Source organism: Anas acuta, chromosome 3, assembly GCF_963932015.1.
Source record: "Anas acuta chromosome 3, bAnaAcu1.1, whole genome shotgun sequence".
Classification (NCBI taxonomy): domain Eukaryota; kingdom Metazoa; phylum Chordata; class Aves; order Anseriformes; family Anatidae; genus Anas; species Anas acuta.
Window position 1 is genome coordinate 44,924,093 of NC_088981.1, and position 21,036 is coordinate 44,945,128.

The window sequence follows — 21,036 nt, forward strand, 5'->3', positions numbered from 1 at the left end:
TGTTCTGTGGGATTTAATGGCAATTTTAAAAGGATGGTTAAAATCACTGTATCGAATACACAATTGTTTATTGCATTTAAAGACTTATTTATTTATTTTTAAATTGTTTCTATTGATCCAATTTAATCTCTTTATGATCACATTTGTGCTGTTCCTCCCTGGTTTTATATGATGCTTCCACAAAGGAGGGCTGTCCCTGTAGATGACATCCATTAAAAGGGTCAGCTGGTTTGAAAGAAAGAGAGAGAGATAATGAGAAAATCGGTGCTCACCAAGCGGGTAGGCAATAACACCCCACCTCCAGCTATCTCCAGCCAATAACGCTACATGGCGATGAGGTAATGCTTGCATTAGTTACCCTATGGCAGTGCTTGGGTGGTTTATAATTCTCCTTAAACCAGACAAAACCGGGAAGCTTCTCTCTATTGTGCTGGTACAAATGAGCATCCGAATTCATATCTTCACAGCTACAGGGAAAGGGGGCGGTGGGAAGGAAGCATGCCAGTGCTCCAGCTCCTCTTCCCTTCTTTCTTTTGTAACATATAAGCAAGTTTGAAGTGTTTTTACTCGCATAAGTTAAAGGAAATCTAAATGGGTGTTTTGGGCTGTGATGCTGGCAAACCCCAGCATGGGCTCGTTCTGAAGGCTTTCAAATATATTCAGAAAACTGCCCTTTTTGTATCACTCACATTCCTCCTTTCATCATCCCAGTGCACGCAAGGAAGAAAAAAAGATTTTGCAACTCAGTATTTGAAATATATCAGTAGGGGAAAAGACCTGAAATTTTGTTTTGTTTTCCTCTGCTGGCGTATTCCACATGCACTCCAGTCATATCCATGCATTTTCTTTGACAGGAGGATCATCTTCTACTGGTAGGGCCAGCGCTGCCAGGAAGCAGTTGGTAGGTCAGGGACCCCCTAACAGGGGAGCATGGTCAGCTGTAGACCTCAAAAGCAACTTGCCTGTTACGGGCAGCACCTTGGGAGGGAGAGAATAATTCCCTTCTTTGCTCTCAGGCCCAGACTGCCTCTGTAGAGTTTGTAAGGCAGGAGAAACACCTTGCTACTGAGTGCATGTGGTGGGAAGTCAACAGTGAGAAAGAGAGTAGCTATGCATGGCAAACCCTTTCCAGATATCACAGAAGCTTTCCCTCCTGCACCCAGAGCACAAGCTAGCCTGGTCACATTTCCCAGCCACTCTCCTGACTGCAAGAGCAATTTAAAATGGATTAGCTGCCCTCTGTGCTTGTGCATCACTGGTTGGATAATTGTCCTCGGCTGGCCGAACATTTTTAAGTGCTTATTTTTCTGCTAGAAAAAGTATGTCTCCTTTCAATCAAGCACAATTACCCCAACCATCTCTTTTAATTGTCTTTCCAGAAGATATATTCATTCCTTAGGGGCTTTCTTGCCAATACCAGTGGATGTTTTATTAGGGAATTATATTGAGCTGCTGGTGCTGGTGGCCATCTTTCATCTGCAGCAAGCCAGTGTTAAAATTGTATGGATATAGATACTGGGATGGCTTGTGGGCACAGGGGGATGGGGCAGGAATGGAAATCTAGACACACACATGTGAGTAGCAGTTGTGCCTCTTGAATTAGAGCCAAAACTCTACAAATGCCCAGCTGGGAGAGTCCATATGGAGTCTCTGGGACTTGAAGCCATGGGGATGTTACTTATTTTTGAGATGTCTTCCAATTTTAATTGCTGAAGTGGCCTCTTTTCTTTATCTCAACAGGACTTACAGTGGGAGTCCAGAGATGCACAGCTTGGCTGCTATTCTAATATAAATCCACCTTGACAAGGGCACTGGGAATTCAAAATCCACTGCCACTTTACACAGCTCTCAGCTCCAGCCCAGTTGGGTAGAAACAAAGGGAGAAATGGGAGCGTGTTCTCTATGTGTAGTGCATCTGCTTCAGTGGACCAAGAAACTTAGATAAGTCCAGTGAGAAGAATGAACACTTCACACTAAATGTAGAGTCCAATGAACCTTCTTCCTAAATGCAGGAATTATACTGGCTTTGTACAACATATTGGGAGAAGATTTAAATGCAAGAGAGAAAAGCCTATATATATACATATTAAAAAAAAAGGAAGGAAAAAAATATATATTAATTTAACCTTGAAAACTTATTTAGAACTTAAAAATATTTATCATATATACATTACATTTTACTTTGTCTTCTATTTTAATAACCAGCTTGTTAAAATGTGTCATTATTTGCACAGGTTTCTCCTTTTTTTTTTTTTTCCCTTTTCTCCACAGCCAATAAAAAAGGCATTTTGAACAGATTTCCTTATTCATCTCCACGGCAGTTGTTTTGCAACATGAATGAAGCACCACTCTTGGCAATGACAACTTGCCTTAGTTCCTCAGCACTAAGCAACGCACAATGGATGTGCAAAGATGTGATGAGGATGCTCTTCAAGATGTTCATGGATATCTAAGTAGCATCATTCCAAATTGGTGGAAATACTTGTCCATCTACTCCTTGTGGCCATTATATTAAAGGACTCTGCCTCTGTATGGATATTGACTATGCAGATACTGCCGTTTGGTATTTCAGGGCTGCTCTATCCTACCTGAGCTACAGGAGGCTGTAAGAAGTTGCCTGAAAGACAGCAAGTACTGGAGAATACAAGAAGGGTTGGCCACAGCTGTCTCAGCGCAGAAGAAAACTGGGAAACTTTGATATATAAAATAGCCTCCTCATGTCTGATGGAAAACACAGCTCAATGCTAGGCAGTGCAGCTTCTAGAAATGGGACTTTGGGGAGGTTGAAGAGCTGCGTGCAGGCAGGGGTGGCATGGAAAGGAACCACCAATATTTTTTTTTAACAGGGGAATATTATGAGGCCAGTAATAGGGAGACTACAGATGTCACAGTGAGAAGAAGAAATAACAAGTCCTAATCCTAGCCATCAGTTGCTCAGTGCACGAATACAAGGGCACTGCAGTGCCTACCTCACCCCATTACCCTGTGAAAAGTATCTCTCCCATTAGACACAGCCCCATGCGTCTGCCATGTGGGATGGAAACAGCCATACCTTATCTCAGCTGTATCACAACTGCATTCAACAACAAAAGACCTCTCCAAAAGATGTCCTAGCATGTCATAACCTGACTGAGCTACAAGAAAATCTAAGCATTTTAGCTCTATGCTTACAGCATAGCATTCAGCGGTCCTTATAACTCCTTTTGCCACTGATGAAAATATTTTTTATCTTTCTCCATGCCCCTTCAGCCTTCAAGTGTTGATTTGAATGCAGCTTTTCAGAGTCTGTTCATTAAGTGCTAAACCTTTTGTGTGCCTTTCCTTCAGCAAAACAATCTACCTACTGAGGTCCTTTGCTCTGCGGAGGTGACTCTTGTATCCTTGAAAGATGAGGAGATAATGCTACCAGAAAAGCTAACAAGCAACAAGGGGAAACTTGGTGACCACAGAAACTGGACCTCTGTAATGAGATACAAATTGTAAATGAGACAGCACTGACACCATGTCCTTCTACACACAGGGACAACATCATTCACCTTGCCTAATAACCAGTGTGCCACAAAACCAGGAAAAAAATGGGGTTTATCTACACTGCATAATCTCTAGTGCAAGCTGAACTAAAAGGTAAACTTCATCTGGAGGAGGGTGAATGTGCTCAGCAAGAAATGCAGAAGGAGCCCACAATTGCCCTACAGGCAATGGGAATTGAGGGGGAGGGGGGGCAACACACAACTACATCACATTTATTCAAAGGAACACAGGCAAAGGGTCTTTTGAAATTCTTAAAATAATCATCTCTGTTTGCTGCTTTTATGAGCAGTTCATGGAAGACTGAAACTGGAGCACAGCTCTCTAAGAACTTCTCCACAAGCCCGCACTTTGCTTGCTGGGATCTGCTGGCACCGATCACTTCGTGATCAGGGGGATACATTTGTGCTTTGCACAAGCAGATTTCTTTATTATTATTATTATTTTAAACAGGATATGTTTCAGTGTCACAACTTCATGTCCATGTAAAGATCTCAGGGAGAAAAGATTAGTCACTTATGGAGAAAACATCCAGCACCAGAAACATTCATTCTCCAAATCAGCAGGGGAGTTTTAGAAGATGCATACATCTACAAGCATCAGTGCACTAGTCAGATATCAAATATAGGAAATTAAATACAGGAAGAAGGTGTTGCTGGCAGCAGTTATTCATTAACAACCTAACTTGGTTCAGTGTTTTTTTTTGCATCTTTCTTTGAGGTGAGTTGTTTTGGTCACTCTCAGATACATGGTATCAGACAACAGAAGCTACTGAGCTGGCTACATACAACAATTACATTTATCTTCCTGCTTTTATAGTACTGAGCTGCACATCTATAATACCTTTCACTTCAAATCCCTGAAATGAAGCAAGTCTAAGGATAGGACCTTCAAAAGCTATCATGTGTCTCACTCCAGTGCATTTCAGCAGAAGTTAGGTACCTGCTTTCACCTTACTCTGAAGAGGCTTTGTGCTATTTGGCCCTCCTGAAAATCATCAGGAACCCAGAATCTGCAGCAGCATAGAAGAAGAAGACTGAATTTCCATTAACATTAATGAAAAGGCTTTTATTAGGTTCAGCAGTATGGAGAGGCTGATAGCGGATTCATCTTTGTTAGGCTCTGTGAGGCAGGCAAAGCCTAAATGTAATGACTTAAAGCACTGCTTGGATGCAGCATGTAAAACAAGGCACAGTGCTGGGTGTGGAGGGCTGGCAAACAGCAAGCACATCAGATTTAATCCACAGAGACAGGTAACAAACACAATGCAATACTTAAGCCACAAATTGGCCAGACAGGTAGCAATCTTTCCTGCAAGGAAAAAAAATGCCCATCTGAGATTCAGATTAGTTAGCAGTAAAAGGCATGAGTAACATGGTCCTGTTTATCACAACTGTTTCATTCATTCCTGATCCACAGGAAGGAAATAATAACTGATAATGTTTAGCATTTTTGTGTCACTGCTTATTTCAAATCACAAAACAGTCATTTAAGCATTTTGGTACAAAGGCTAGTTTATACATGGGTCGCTGAACCACTGAAATGAAGCCTCTGGAAGAATAACATAATTTGCAGTAGCAGTGGGAAAAGGTGGTTTAGGTGGAAGATGATGAAACAAATAGCTGTTCCTGTGCACAATGTCAGGAAATGCTCTGTGACCGTATGGGGGCTGGAAGACCCTTGATGCCAAAGGCAGCAGCATCCAGAGGACACCTGTGCTGCACAGCACCTGGCACACTTCAGCTTCCGCAGGAAGAAGGGAGTCTGAGGTACAAAAAATGAAGGTAATTCTGTTCCAAAAATAGTTCCTGTCTGCTGCTAAGCCCCCTGAACACTAGAAGAAAATGAAGGGGAGACAGGCTTAGAAGGCATACAGATAGGGATGTGAGGTTGCTGAGCCAATATTGGTAGCCCTTAAGGGACCCTGATGCATAGCCAAGGCCTGCTGTGCTGCCTGTGTGCACAATAAAAAGACAGAGATCACTTCTTCCTTAAGAAGAACCACAGTACTCTTATTGGAAATGGTTTTTATATTCAGGAAAAAAGAAAAAAAAAAAAAAGCTTTCAGCTCCCCACTCCTCAGCATTAGTGTTGCCTGCAAGACCCTTGGTTCCAGCAGCAAAGTTACCAAGTCACTACCTGACACCTCTGGGTCAGGGCTTCTATGCATGGAGATGGGTGGGTAGGCTTCTATGCATGGGTGGGTAGGGCACCTTTTTTCTCATTTGTCTTTGAGCTATGTAGCATTTATACAGGCCTCTTGTTTCCCTGGCATGCACTTTAAGGGAAGAAAAAAAGAAAAAGTGCAGCAGGGCTACATGGAGACCATGCAATGTAAGTAAAGAGGTTTAATTTTCCAGGATATCTTTGAAGGACAAAGCAGAGAACAGGAAGAATGGCTTCACAGTAGAGAATGAAGTCCTAACATCATTTAAATGAAACAGGTTTCTCCTCATTTATGCTGTCAGGATATTAATGGCTTTTAGAACAGGTTAATCCAAGAAGTAACCAAATGAAACAAGAGGACTGTCATTGATGATATGCCTTTTATCCTTCTGTTTCTGCTTCTCTTACTGCAAGAAATTTCCTCTCAGCTGGAGGAGGCAGTGACAGCTGGTTCTGGCCCGACTCATGCCTGCAATGGGCTGGGCAAGACCTCGGTGGCCTGAGAGGTTAAGATAAAATTCTTCTGTCATAGGAGAGGAAAGGAGCTGGAAGACATCCCTGTCCAAGGCATTCCTCCACCCTTCCCCTGCCTGAAGTACCACAGGAGATGAACAGAGGGGAAACAGAAAACCTGTAGATTCCTTGGCAGAAACCTTGCCATGGGATTGCTCACTGTAGGGGATGGGGCCTTCTTGTGCACAACATGGAGAGCAGGCACCGGAAAAGGACTGGCACAAGCTTCAGGCAGAAGGGGATGTGCAAGGCCCACACAACTCCTTCTTAGTCTATGGGGAGCTTTATCCAGGCCCACTTACTTGTGGCATCAGCAAATCCTACAGAAACACATCAGTGCATAGAGCAGCACAGAGCAGAGGCAGCTGTCACAGGCCAGTCACTTGGCAAAAATGCATCAGGATTTCATCATAAACAGTGTCCTACTCTAGGTGGTCTTTTGGAAAAGGCTCTCTGCTTTAAGAGCTTAACTGAGGAAAAACTGCACAAAATAAATGTGTATGTATACATATATACATTACACCACACTGGGTCAAACCCTGGGGGCAAAATATTTTGCCTATGTTCAATATGAGTATTTTATATGTGCTTCCTCCAGGTGACTACCTTCTGACCCAGCTGGTGGTGTTGTCCCATTAGAAAGCCATTTGTTCTCCAGCACTGAAGACCATTGTAATACTGTTTAATGACTATTTGCCATCAGACAACAGGGATGTCCAAGTCCCTTTTTTTCTGCCAGTCCCTCAGCCTCAGTTAGTATAATTATATGAAGTTATTTTTAAATATAGAAACTTAGAAATACAGGCACTTAGAAATAAAATAAAAAAAAAAAAACAAAACACTGCACAACTAAAGAAGTACTTACACACACAAATGTGTCAGCTAGCTTGCTTTGCTTCATTTTCTCCCAGTTTCAAAATTTAAGCCTCTGGAAAATATTGGCAACTCTTACATGAAATTTGATTTAAGAAAAACACACCCAACAGTGATTTTGATAACAGGATGATTGTTGTGTGACTCACCTCGTAAGTATAACAACTGAGAGATTATAAAGTATGCACTTGGGCTCTGGACTGCCCACCTACACTCAATTTCCTTTGACTGTGGAATGTCCTTTGGCAGCTTTGCAGCTAACCGATACCCAGGAGTCTAAGGAAAACACTAGAACTTGTACAATATTATTGGTCTAAATGCTGTGGACTCATATTTCAGCCAACCAGCACAAGGTTACTTGTAAAACATAGCCACACCTTGTGAGAGACAGTAATTCATAGGGCCATGGTTGGAAATTCTGTACTCAGATAGTACAGAGATAAATACATTACAACTGCTAGGTAGATATTACACCAAAATGCAACTGCAGTTTTCTCCTTTCCTGCCACGACCTTTTGGCTCACAAACCAAGCCATGTGCTACTTAAAGAGGAGCCTGGACAGCTATACACCCTGTACACAGTGATATATGAGTGTTGATGGAAATAATGCTTCTTAACACAGCTACCCACCTGCATTACTTGAGTGCCGTGCCTAATGCACATTCATCACTCCCATACCGTGCTTCCCTGTGGAGCTGTGACTACACTGTTGAAATCCCTCGGTGGACATTCAACACACTTCTGTTGCATGTTAAGCTTCCTGTGAGAGTGAGCGGAGGCTGCTGTAGCAGTATTTTCCTTCACTTTTGGTGTGTGCGCCATTCAGTATAACAGACTGCTTGCAGCCCTGAGGTCAGAGGTGGCCTTCACAGTTCTTCAAAACTACCATACCTGCATACAGTTCTCAGTCTTCTTCAGTGCTCACTGAGGTTCTCATAACCCTGTAAACAATTCAATCCCTATTCTACATGCAGCTTTCCTCAGAACTGGAGCCTTTTCAAGGAAAGGGACTCTTCTCTCTGGAGAGAAAGGTTTCTCTTGTCCTCCCGGTCCAGTGCTGCTCTTAGACTGTCTCAGAGCACAGCATTAACCCTAGAAGCTTCTGTTTGTTCTTTCTCATCTTACGTAGCAAAACAAAAGTGTGTTCTGCTCAACTCACTATAAGCTCAGTACTCCATCAACAACAGTTTCATATTCATCACTCTGAAGCACTAAGCAACCACTTTTAGGCCCCCCAGTACAAGAGACATGGACATACTGGGAAGAGTCTAACAGAAAGGCTACCAAGATGGTCAGAGGGCTGGAGCATCTATCCTCTGAAGAGAGGCTGAGAGAGATGGGACTGCCCAGCCTGTGGAAGATGAGCGCAGGGGACATCTTAACAGTGCATCTAAATACCTGAAAGCATGGTGCAAGGAGGATGGAGCCAGGTTGTTTTCAGTTGTGCCCAGTGCCAGGACAAGAGACAATGGGCACAAGCCAGAACACGGTAGGGTCCCTCTGAACATCTAGGAACACATCTTTACTGTATGGGTGACTGAGCACTGGCACAGGTTGCCCAGAGAGGCTGTGGGGTCTCCTCCTTGGAGATCTTCAAAAGCTGCCTGGACATGGGCCTGGGCAGCCTGCTCTGAGTGGCCCTGGTTAAGAAGTGGGGTTGGGCCAGATGACCTTCAGACGTCCCTTCCAACATTAACTATTCTGTGAAGTCAAAGCAGGTTTCACCAGCTGTGAGCTTTGTCAGAACTGTGAGTCCATCCAAAGTGAAATAGTCTTTTTACTTCAGTGGCTGCTGGACTGAACTGAACCCAGGAGAATCCAGTAAAATTCCCAGTAATAGTATCTGGGGAACAACACAGAAATATCAGCATGAAAATTTCTAAACTAGGAATGTTGCAGAGCCAGAACAAGCAAATTGCAGAAATTTCAGCAGCATACTTTAACACTAGAAAGTCTGGAGCAGGAGGTCAGCAACACCCAGCTGGCACACTCAGTGCTTCAGTTGACTTTAAAGAAAGACAAAGGCTCACTTATAATGTTGAGAGTATTAAAGTGCTGCCCGATTCCACATGTAGGTAGCCATTGATCTCTCACTTCTTTTTTAGCCATTAATAAAAACTCACTTTTTTCCCCCCCTCTTAAAAAAAAAAAGTTAATATAATTCTAATACTCCCCCCCCAGCCCTCCCCAAGTACTTATAATCATAAAGGTCTTCTAATCACAGTTCCTTCCCCCCCCCCCCCCCCCCCCCCCCCCCCCACCCGGAGAGTTGTGATCTCTAGGCTAACAACTTCAACCTGCTCCCCAAACAATACAAAACCACACAGCCCTCTGCTCCACAGAGAGCAGAGCCACATGTTAAGGCTGTTGCATGCTGAAAAGGGACCTGTACCATAATGGTGCAGGGTTGGGGCATGCCTCTGCTCCCGCTTCAGAGAACCCTCACACAGCAGGATGGGCTGCTCCTGCCTGGGATCCAGTTTCCAGAGGACTGTGTCACTGCCACTTCCTCTGCACAGATCCCTGTGCAGAAATAAACTCAAACCCAGCACATGCACATGAACACTGGGCTGCTGGGTTCACCTGTTCACTTCACCATGTGTTATCATTTGTACCATAGCTGCACAGCTACAACATGTTACATGCTTTCCAAGCCTGTAGGGGAAACCAATACTCCTGCACAGCCAGTCCTAGGCCACAGTACCACATTCAACAGTGCCACAGAGAGAAATGTCACAAGGGGTGGCATACATCTTAGTTTAATTCCATTACGGAACTGAGTCCCACCTTTTTCACACAAGTCAGCAGCCTTCCCATGGACCCATCTTTTTTCCATATCTCTTCCCTCCCTGCTTTGAAAACAGGCTGATATCACCAGGTTAATTTATGGCATTGTAGCTTAGTCCTGACAATCATTTTCTCCCTGAGAGCAAACCAGGAAAGGCCTCACCTCTCTCAGGACCCTCCATGACAGACACACCATGGGAAGGAGCAGGCTACCAAGTCTCATAGTGAGACCTATGTGCTCCTTGCACTGCACACACACTTGCTCCACCAGCATGAGAAGTCATTGAGGGGCTACAGGGAAGCCTCATTCATGCAAAGACAGCTCACCTAGCCCTCAGCATCTGCAAAGACTTTGTGTTACTTTGCTTTTGCATGATGATTTTCATGCTTTCCTGTTTAGCTTTTTAACAATGCTTTGTATTTGGGGACCACAAAACCACATATCAGGACACTCACACAGTTTCTTTATAAGAGGAAAGAATTCCAGAGTCGTCACTTCTCAGCTTAATTTCTTAGGTCCCAGACCAGATTGTCATTTCACTTCTCCAGAAGCCAAATGACTAAGGGCTTGACAAATCCAGTAGTGGTCTTAGTATCTGTCCCCATGACATGGGGATGGAGCTACAGTGCTCAGCAGAAACTGAACAAATAACCTTCTCCTGTCCCAGCCTCTGAGCAGTGAGCTCAGTGCACAGCCTATTGACTGTCTCTATCTCTTGTGTTTCATTCAGTGCTAAGCACAAGGTTAGTACCTTAATATGTAGAAAGTAACAATAATAGATTATCATAGTATTGTTCTACTTCACTGGAGGCAACCACACTTGTTTCAGAGCAAGCAACACAGGTTTGCACAGCAATTATTTTTTGAAGGCCTTAAATGCTGCAGGTAAAAAATAAATATCACAGAATCACCTACAGGAAGAGCAACTGGAATAATCTAGGAGCTGCTTTCCCACTTCACATTAAAAAAAAAAAAATGTTTTTACTTCTTTCAAAAAGAAAGAATCACCAAATGATTGTCATGCACATGTGTGCAAATGCTCATGTGCATTTACACGCACACACTGCATGCAGGCTGATTCAGCAGCGGTACATACAATGCTGTGCAAACCATTACAAGTTCTGCAGTGTGAAGGACATCCCATTGACTGGCCGCAATGTGAGAAGCCAGGAATTCAGTTCTCAGAAGTTTTTTGCCTTCTGGAAGGCTTTAAGTAAAATAGGAACTATCATCTTTTGCCTAAAGATTGTGGTACTGTGATAAACAGAAAATCCAATTAATCAGGAGCATTATGTCTGATTTGTTCAAACTTGTGGCTGAGCAGCTATAAATTATATCACCATATTCAATTACTGGAAACAACATTTCCTGCATAAACCAACCTCTGCAGCCTGTAGGGAGATCTCCCAATTTCAGATGTACATTTGTTAATCACAGTTTTAATTTTTCACTTGAAGGGAAAAAACAGAATCAGTGCAGAGCAGGAAGTTCAAATAGTCTTTGAATCTGGAGTGTTAAAGTGTTTGATCATCATAATCTCTAAACTCATAAAAATAAATACACAGTGTAAATGGGCATCTTAAGGATTCCTCTACTGATGTGCCAAACTAATATGGACATTTTCAGTTAAAAGCAATTCCATAACAGTACTGATCAAGTCAAAGCTAAAATATTTCACCAAGATGCACTGATTTTGATGAATTTTTTTAACAGGTCTCAAAGCTCTAAGGTCATTTCTTGAGAGACAACCTGAAGGGAATACCAGATTATTTATATATATATATATATATTTTTTTTTTCTCTATTGAATGGTTTTGAAGTTATTCCAAAGTAGACTGCAAATAAATTCTAACACTTTAAAAGTTATTCCAATAAATTAGTTAGAACTACTGTTCACTAGTACCCAAGTTCACTTTCAGTGTATTTTACCACCAGTAATTCTCTCAGGTTTGCATATACACACAGACAGGCTCATTTGTAAGTGCGGGAAATGTTAGGCCTAGTGAAAGGAGCCAAATGGTCATCCCTTGAGACTACTTTATAGAGAATGCTATTATATATCTGGCCAACAATTGAAGAATATCACTGCACCACTGGTGCAAGAAGTGACTATGTTGCAAGTTAACACCTCAATACAATCAATGCTTCAAAAGATACCAGCAGATTCAGGAAAATCAGATACCTGAGAATCAACCCCAAACACCTCCATAATTATACCTGGGAATTTGACATTCCTACATGCTGGACTAGAGCATCTCTACCTTGAACCTTGCTGCATTGCAGGAGCCTTTGCTCCAACTCTACATATTGGACTAGCAGAAACCTCTCTTTCACATCCCAGCACTTCATAGGTATTCACACAGCTCTAAGGGAAGTGAGACAATAGAGGCAACGGACACACAGTCCTAAAAGATTACAAAGACTTTGTGAACAGGACAGTCCTAGGCATCTTCCTTCTCTCACACTGCTTGCCCTATCTGTAACCCTAGTAATTTATATTAACTTACTGTGGCATGACAACAATAATTGGCTCTAGTAGGTCCTCTTGGTTTAACTTGCTTAAAATACTGATTGCTCTTGCCTACTTACAATTTATCTTCTTCAAAATTCCTAACATTACATCAACAGCACTGTCAAGAGGAGTGTAGAGAAGACACTAGCGGATATTGTATTTCTAAAAGCCACCTTGAACAATAGTAATGGGAAGAGGTGGTTGAAAAGATGGCAGCCAGGTATCACAATATACTTGTGCTTTCATTATTGCTGACTCTAGAATTGATTTTATAGCAGTGAGTTTCAGTGGTCAGATTCCTCATACTTTCATATGAGGAAGAGCTGTCAGAATACAGCACCAGGGCAGAGAGCTGGAGTTGGCTACTCCATTCCCAGAGAAGCACCCAGACATCTGGCTCTTTAAAGTCAGAGCATTGAGCTGATTTTAAATGCCTTTACCACTGTCACTACTGCTATACTAATCTTAAGACTTCTCTTAAATTGAGTATGAACAAGCCTTAACTCAAGACTCCTACCCAAGAATCACAAAAAAATCTCCAGGGAGAACTACTGCAGCCTACACCACCCTTAGGCAGCTCCTTTGCAATCTCACACCCCTGCCACTCTAGGCTTTATCTCTCATTCAGTGTTCTCCCATGATATTTTCCTAGGCCACAGAAGCCCTATGCCAAGAAATGTATCCAGAGCACACAATAAAAAACTCTTAGGGGAGAAGGTTTTGTAGCCTATACCATGCTGTGGCAGCCATCTGCAACCTCACACCTGATGCCACTGTAGACTTTGTTCCTCACTAACCCTAGGCCCTGGCCTCGACTGATCCATATGCTATGACAGCAGTGTAATCAAGCTCTGTGGAGAAATCTTTTTCCATCCTTCATCATCCTTTGGGGGTGCTGCATAGCAGTCCCATGCCAGATGGAGTTTAAGGCTTTATCTGTCTCCTGTCCTAACCCTTTCTCCAAGCATTGACCGTAACTAAGCCAATGCCCCATTCCACCAACCATACCTCCCCTAAACAAGATCCCCATGGAGAACTGGTTTTGCAACATACACCATATTTTGGCAGACCCTTTGCAGCACTATGCCAGCTGGAGCTCTAGGCTTTGCCTCTCACCCAGCCCTAACACTAACATTAGCCTTGGGTTCATCCCCTGTCCAAAACTCCCTCATGGGAAACTCACCTGAAAAGGAGAACTCATTTTGCAGCCTACTCATCCCTTCAGTCAGCCTCTTTTCAGGGACTCTCCAGTCAGAGCTCCATACTTTGCCTTTCCACTAACCTTAACCCTCACCATCTGCTGATGCCCTATTTATCAGCAGCTGTTCCTGTGGGTAGGGTTATCAGAATTACCCCTGTTTCCCCCAGGTGAGGTTTAACAAGCAATTCTGATATCCTTTCCAGCTCTTATGTTTGTAACTGCTAAACTACTTCAAACAGATTTAGCTTTTTCTCTAAACAGTTTCGAATAATTTAAGTTGAAATGGCAGATCTTCAGCTGGCATAAATGGTCCATGGTGCTGTCTCTAAAAAGGCATTAAAGTTTGTGCTATTTTAAATAAAGCTGGGGACCACTTCTGTGCATGCTGCCTGTAATGGTTACTCTCACTAAAGGAAATGGTTGTGAAACATGTTGAAGAAAGGATTAGTTATCAATAACTGGTGTCTCAGTCTTCTAATAAATGCTATTTTCAGACCTCTGTGAAGTGTAAATAGACATATCTTTACTGGGGTCTTTCTAGACCAGTAGTTTGGAAGTATCAGTCTCATCTCTTCATTGACATCCTTCGGCCTTCCTTCAAATAGCCTACCACCTGTTGTTGGTAAAGCACTAGCAACTTCTTTGGGTGTCTTTGGGGACCACTTGTGTCACACACATAGCAAGACCCCATTTGAACACTGCTTGGGTAACCCTACCCATTTTGCAGTGATCATATTAAACTAGCTTGCCCTTTACACATAAATCGAGGGCTGGAAGGCCAACCACCTACAATTATATTAGTGCCTCTCATCATGGGAATGTCTTAAAGAGATGTGGAGAGAAGAAGGTGTTGTACTTTTCCCTCAACTGTAAGGAGGTGAAGACAGTCCTTGAGGAAATGAAGGACAGGTCACTAACTGGAGTGAAATGTTTCATCCAACACAGATTTGGGAAGTAAGGCTCTAGCTATATCAAGAAAAACACACAAGAAATAGTCAGTTTCCCATCCAATATTCTGAGATTTATCAGCAGACCGTCAGGCGAATAAGCAAGTAAATAGAGGGACTTTTTTATGGCTAATGAGTACTTCACCCTCAGCTACTGTCCTGTCCTTCCCAGAGAGTCCCTCACCAAGCAGACCTCCAGAGGACCAGCCTCCCAAAATACATGTACAGCACCTGAGCGCTGGCACTCTCCTGTCCTGTCAGTCCCATACACTCCCTCGAAGTAGAAAAACTGACAGCACTGTTTACTGTCAGGAGAGATGATGCAGTACATCAGGAATAAAGAAATAACCAGGAAGCAGGACAGTTATGCAGATTTCAGCTTCCTAGCTGCACTCTTCAGCTGTGCTGAGAGCTCTTCCAGAGGTATATGCTTAGAGCAGACTCCTTCCCACACATGCTTCTTCAAAACAGCAGCTATGGAGCCCACCTTGTGCTAAAGTTACAAAAGATTTGCTGGAAGAACTTGCTGTGTGTAGTGCGACTGCAACATGATCTTCTTCCAGTCGTGACTGAAGGTCAGGATGACTGTTTCTAGGGCTCCTGCTGACTGTAGTGTGGCATCGGTGATCGTTACACAAATACTCTCTATTACAGATGAGTGCTTGATGGGCTCTTATATAAGGTACTCTGATATGTGGAAAGAGACGGTTGGAATTAGCCTCTTTTGTCAATGACTGCCTATGACAAGCCTGATTTTCTCTCTGATACTCAAAGGACTTCTGTTATCAGCCCCATACAGCCTCACAATTTAGGGGTGAAAAGAGTGGGTATAGTTGCCCTGTAAACTTTAGCCCTTAATAACCTCAATAGCAGATTTCTTTATGAATGGAATATTTGCTACACCTTTTAAATAAATAAAGAAAGAAAAATCCCACAGAAACAAGAGAAACAAAACCACAAGACCTACTTAAGGAAACAGCCTGTGACACAAGACAAGATGGGAAAGTTGACCTCTGGAACAAAAAGGAAAGCTTTAAAGAATTGATTGGCATAATTAATAATTAATTGTTCTTAATTATAATTAATTAAATTATGATAATTAATTATCATTACTAAAGTCCTTGATGTAAGAGCCACAATTTAGAGCTGGAGCTGTATGGCTTTGACGGAACAATGCAGAATTGGCAGCATCTTTTACATCCTCTGTTATAAACTAACCTTCCCACCCTTCAGAAAATGTCATGCTGTGAGCAGGGAAAATGAATAGACCTTCCGGTTATTTATCCTTTTTGCTTCTGATATTTGTATTTAGAGCTGCCTGTGGTATGCCTGATGGCTGCTGACAGGTGTGACAGAGTGTCTCTGATTACAGGAACGTTATCAGTTGAAGCACTGCCATCAAATGCTGCACAGTAAGTGCCCACGTCCGGCTGCCCTTCTAAGACTCTCTGTCTCTTATTTCTCTCTCTCTCTTTCAGTCATTTACCTTTCAGGCTGATTTCAGCATCACTGTTCCTCCCTTTTCCTTTTCAAAAAGGATATTTTGGAACATATAGCTGATCACTGTCAGCTGTAATTGCTCAAAAATGTGAACGTGCTGCAGAGAAGAGGAAATACGGTATCCATGACTCATCCATACTTTAGGCAAATTCTCTAGTTCAAGGGAAAAATGAAAAGACAGGTCCTAAAAAAAGGCAGGAGGCCGGAATAACAAAGTTAAACAGGAAGAGATATTGAATACAGTCAGCCAGCCTTAGAGGCAGCAAACTTCTGATCCACAAGAAAGCAACAATAGGCTTAGAAATTAATTATTCCAGATGCACTGTATATCCTGCACACAAGTGGAACACCAGACCACCGCTCACAGAAATGCACGGGCTATCTCAGTTTGCATGCAGCAAACCCAGCTTGTACCACAGGCCCCATGCACAGGTCCTGACCCTGAGCAGATCCACGACTTACGTGTGAGTCTGGGTATCAGCACCTGGCTCTCCACCAGGAACCCGCTCGCCTGGAAACAATTGTGTCACGCTCTGGCATTTCCTTTCCCTTTTGCTGATGTCCCTCGTGTTGAGTCACTGGGGTCACAAAGGATGGCTTTAAAGGGCCACGCGCTGCATGAAAAAGCAGAGGGACAAATCTTTGTCATCCTTCCGTTACGGCTCATGACGAAGACTTTCAGCCTGATGAAACAATGCCGCTGTGTCCCCACCAGCCGTGCGGTGACAGCTCGTGCATATCACTCCCTATTCCTGGCATCCTGAGGGCAGCAGTTCATGCATCATGCTCACCCTGGGCTTCTGGGCAGCTGCAATGTGTTGCCTTGTGCAGCACTTACTGCTGTTTCTTGTGAAAGTGACCAATTATTGAAGTCAGGGTTCAGGTATACAAATCTACCTGCTTTTGCATACACAAACTCTCAAATGATACAAAGGAACTTACGCCAGACTCCTCTGGCATAAACAAGACTGATGGCAGTCTAATCTCAAAGCAAAGCAGTACTTATTTCATGCTTCATGTTGCAATGCATACATCTGCAATCTGTGTTTTAACATCTCTGTAATGACCTAATGAAACTGCAGTTGCTGGTGGGCTGGAAGTGTTTCCATGGTAGATTGGCTTTGCAACAAAAACGCATAATAGGTGGTTGCCCAGGGCAGCAAAATATTAGGAACTGCAAAATGTCAGTGCAGCGTGTGAACGGCAGCAGGTCCAGAAAGGCTGGATGTTTTCCAGTAATGGTGCCGACCTCAGCATTGGATGCTCCACTCTTGCTCACCTATCCTCAGTGCAAAAGGTGCAGTGTCAGTAATGAGCCATCACAGCAAAGATATGGTCAGTAAATGCACAGAAGGACACAGATCATTGAGCTTTTACATGCCTAAGGTGGAGCTATTGCTTTAATGGATATGTAAGCAATAATATTTTTCCAGACAACTAAAACAGGCCTGTCCCCAGGGCATCCTGTCACTGTCCCTTCCACTGAATGCCTAAGTAGAAGACTAGTGTATTACTTAAATAAAACTGATTTGTTGTAGAGAAAAATTCAAGCCACAAAGTTCACATCTGCATTTAGATGCAAGTTTTCACTGAGTCATGATCTAATTCATTGTGCTTCTTCAAGGTAGGTGTCAGTCTAAGCATCCAGCTCAAATGTTCCCAGATTAGTGTCCAGGCATGTTTTTTCAATATAAATCCATCTCCATTTTTTTTTTTTTTTGGAATTACTATTTAATTTCATTTTATATTTTATTTTTCTCTGCAAAACTGCAAGCATGATGTCCCAGTACTGTGAATTGTATAGCCAAGTTTTCTAGGTTTGGGCAATTCAGAGAAGAGCTGACAGTGAGAAGCAGGAGGCTTCCTCTAGACACAACCTCACTTCTCCCACCCCTGATCACGGTGTCTTTCATACCACTGCTGATAACACACCAAGTAGTGGACTCCCTACTGAGTCACTACTCTGATCTGGCATGGGGGATTAGCACTCTTTAGAAAATCCCCAAACTTGAGGAACATTAATAAGTGTGGTTCCAGACAAGCACAGGGCTTGTCTGCAGCTCAGAGTAGACCTTCCCATGCTATTCCAAAAATGTATGGTGTCCTTTGTTGTTCTTTGTTCTTCACAGCTCTGTTGGCTGTGCTGAAACTACTGAAACTACTGAAAAAACTCCAATTTTGGTTCACTTGGAAAGACTCCCGTTGCCCTCAAAGGGCACTGGGTGGCAGTCTTTGTACTGAGTGTAAATGAGTACAGCCTTACTCCTCATCTTCCTTTTCATGAAAGGCAAATCAGGCAATTTATGTAGCTGGAACAAAAGGCCTGAGGATTTCTGCCCTTCCTTCCCTGCCAGCACTGTGGAACTGTCAGCAAAACCCCTACCTCCGCAAAACCCAGGCAACATGCAAACTGGGGAAAACCAGTGTGCAGTATAATCCTGCAGCAGTACTACCATATGCTGTAGTATATGCGTATGGATATACACATTCATATATCACAGTTTTTATACTCATATATGTACACACTGCACATTTATATATATACATATGCACGGTAATAGTACAGTATTACTGGCTCATGACTGGTGAAGTGTTTATGTATTCCCCTACTGGCAGAAGGGGAACTGAGTGGAATTTTGTCCATAACCTGTGACACAGCAGGGAAATCAGTTTCATGTGGGTGGCTTTTTTTTTTTTTTATATATATATATATATTTATTTATTTTCCTGAATTTAAAGATGACTGCTTGTCACTTAGAGCAGTCTCCAAAAAGGCACTGCTTGCTGCTACTTGAAGAGCTAACTGAGGTACCAGTTTATGCCTACTTTAGCCAATATCTGAATGCAAAGATTTACCCTTTGGGGTGGTGTTTGGGAGCTGATTAATATCTGTGTTTCCAGTCCAGACTCTTGGTTGCAAAATCATTCCAGGAAGAAAAAGGACAGCAGCTTTCATCTCCTTCCTCCATGAAGTGGTATAGGTAGATGAAAAGCCTGACTGGAGAAATAGCTGTTTGGGTGAAATATGTGTAAGCTGTCTGTGCAGCAGAACATTTCACAGAGACAATGTAGCAGTAATTGGTCTGCATTTTGCTTTTCAGCACTAACATCCTGAGAATGCTGATGGTACAGAAGCTAATAGCCAATTCTGCTAGATTCACTTGAAATCTATTAAAAAAATAAAATAAATAGCAATCAGCAATGAAAATGCAGGCAGCCTGTTCACTTGCCAGGCAAGGTTTGGCTCTAGAGGAGAACATCGCCTGCTCCATGGACAAACCAAAACTCATATGGCACCAGTGCAGGAGAACCAACAGTAACAATTTGCGGTTTGCTCTGAAGCCTTTAAGGGTTTCTGTGTATGACTGACAGCCTGGTTTATTTCCGGGCTTTCATCTCATTCCTTTCTTACAACTTTCAACCCATGACAGGTGTGGGTATACCAGCAGGCCCCATGTTGATGGGCCTGCACTGATGCTTCCAAACTGCCACAGGAAATCTGGCCACGGCCATTATCTCTAGAGGAAACAGCAACAGTTATTGCAGAAAGACATACAGTTCAAGGTGAGAAAAAATAAAATATAGGCTTCAGGAACCATTGCTACTTGGGAGCCAGATGTATTGGCAGCTTCAGGCAAGTGTGGGGCAGGGTGTTATGCACAGGCCAGGAAGAGTTCAGGTGTAAATGCAGAGGCTTCCTGCCATTTCTGGACATGCTGCCAGCACACAGCAACAGCCAGAGGAGCGGGCCAAACCAAAGATCCTCTGCATTTCACTCTTCTTCCTCAGAGTCTTCAGCCCTTTCATTTGTCCCATTTTTCAACCACATATTCAGCACTATGGGAAAGCTTGAAGGAGGACGAGGGGGCTTCAAAGGACTTGATGGTAAAAGTTGTGCCACCCATACATGCGATTTCTACCACACATTGTTTTCCTTATGTGGTACATGAGAGAAGTATCACACGCTCTTGCCCCAACCTGATTCTTCCCTATGCCCTTGCCTATGGCATAGTCAGAAACCAAATATTGAGGCAGAGGGACCCTCAGCCTGAACCAGTACAGCTATCCTTATGTCCTTACTTCTCTGCATCAGTCCTGCAGTGAACATTCATTTAATAACCCAGCTGGGGCAGGCACTTGTCAGAGATACACAGGGAGACACACACTTCTCAGCGTAAAATGGGGGTAAAACACCATTCTTCTAATTCACACAAGCAGAAGTGACAGAGCAGGTTATGCAGGATTCTGCTCTCACTCCTGGAAATCTGCTGACACTCACAAATTACTCTGCTAGGAGGCCAGAAATGAAGCTGAAGGTGCAAGGCATTGGCAGATTACACCCAGAGGGTTTCTGAATTACTTGTTCTGCTTCATTCCTACACTTTCCTGTTTGGAAAATTCATTCCAGTTTTGAAAGGTCAAGAAGCCTTGCAATGTTATGTTTGACTAATTGACCACATAACTTTGTGTTCAGCCTCCTCAATTGTTTGGACATGGTCAAAAGTGCCAGCCTGATTTTTGTTAACTGGAACATGATGTTTGGATCTGGGGGTTTCTTTTGTAGCTTCTTCTATAGCTGCAAGAAGCTGGGGAGTGTCAGTCTGGCCTGTCTTGCTTTCAAGTACTAATGCTCATTTGCAGGCCACACTGGTGGTAGTTGTGCCTGGTTTCCTAAAACAAGTAATTAAAGTCATAGGTAGTCCCTGAAAAGGTCTTTGCTTCTTGCTGCTACTTCCAGGGGCCAGGTATTTAGCTTCAAGTACAGTCCCTTCTCTTCTGCCTGTCTGGGCAGTGTCAGACCTGGGTACTTCCAGGAGTGAAGACTATGCAGAAAAAGCTTCTCGTCCTTCTGCCCTTCCAAATCTCTGCTCCCACAACAAGCTGGTATTCTTGTCACATTGCACTTCTGTGTGGCTGCTTGTCCCTCCAAACCCATTGCTAGGAAGGACAGGTTATAAAAATTCCCATGCCACCATCATAATTTCTGGAGAGGTTGTTTTGCTCTAT

The 21,036-nt window shown here is 43.0% G+C and overlaps 2 long non-coding RNA genes across 2 annotated transcripts in view; both read right to left on the bottom strand.

The window, feature by feature from the left end:
- The window catches only part of LOC137853989 (uncharacterized), a 37,128-nt gene extending 23,465 nt beyond the window's left edge, over window positions 1-13,663 (bottom strand). The window contains exon 1 of the long non-coding RNA XR_011094861.1: window positions 13,565-13,663. This is a non-coding gene — a long non-coding RNA (uncharacterized lncRNA). The remainder of the gene's footprint in view (window positions 1-13,564) is intronic.
- Window positions 8,302-9,786, bottom strand: LOC137853990 (uncharacterized). The gene is made up of 2 exons (XR_011094862.1): window positions 9,474-9,786; window positions 8,302-8,924 (listed from the first exon to the last, which is right to left on the bottom strand). It is a non-coding gene; the product is annotated as an uncharacterized lncRNA (long non-coding RNA).
- Window positions 13,664-21,036: the final 7,373 nt, after the last annotated feature.